Raw genomic sequence first — 761 nt, forward strand, 5'->3', positions numbered from 1 at the left:
TGTGTGTGTGTGTGTGTTTACTCTATTTAAAGACACCTGTCATTTGCTGTAAGCTTTCCTTTATACCTCATAAGACAAAAATAAACGAGAGAATTCTTCGTTTATTTACAGAAAACACGTTGTGGTCAACTGACATGCATAATGGAGGGTCTTCTTAGAGTTATACTGCTTGACCTCACAAATAATACTCTTGTATAACTTGTTGAAAGTGGATCTGTTTCTGTTGGCAACCGGGTCTCTTAAATGGCAGAACTTTTAAATTTGATCACAGATGTTAACAAAAAAAAAATGCTGATCAGCGATCAAATAGATAATTTCGACAATCTTCAATTTCTACAATCTCCAATCTTCAATAGTAAGTACTATAGATATACAAACATCTTAGTTTAGTATTTGTTCCACCAGGGTTTGCAGGACGTCCTTGTCGAGCTCTACAGATTTTCCAGGACGAGGCTCGTCTTCTAGGCTGTAGTTTCTGGCTCGGAACTTCTAGAACCACCGTTGACACTGGCTTACGCTTATTGCCCGATTCCCATATACTGCATTTCTATTTGTTGCTATTTCCGTTGCGTTGTTGCCTTTATTGAACTCATAAAGCAAAATAAGCCGAATATATTCCTTTAGCGCTTTCTTTATAGCTTTGCAAAATAACTCTTAAAATCGAACCGCATTTTTCAAAATTTGCACTAAGGATAAGTACAAGGTAAAATTACAAACTGCCTTTATAGAAAGTTAATGCAGGTAGTTTATCCCGTCACCCT

This window comes from Octopus bimaculoides, chromosome 6, assembly GCF_001194135.2.
Source record: "Octopus bimaculoides isolate UCB-OBI-ISO-001 chromosome 6, ASM119413v2, whole genome shotgun sequence".
Taxonomy (NCBI): domain Eukaryota; kingdom Metazoa; phylum Mollusca; class Cephalopoda; order Octopoda; family Octopodidae; genus Octopus; species Octopus bimaculoides.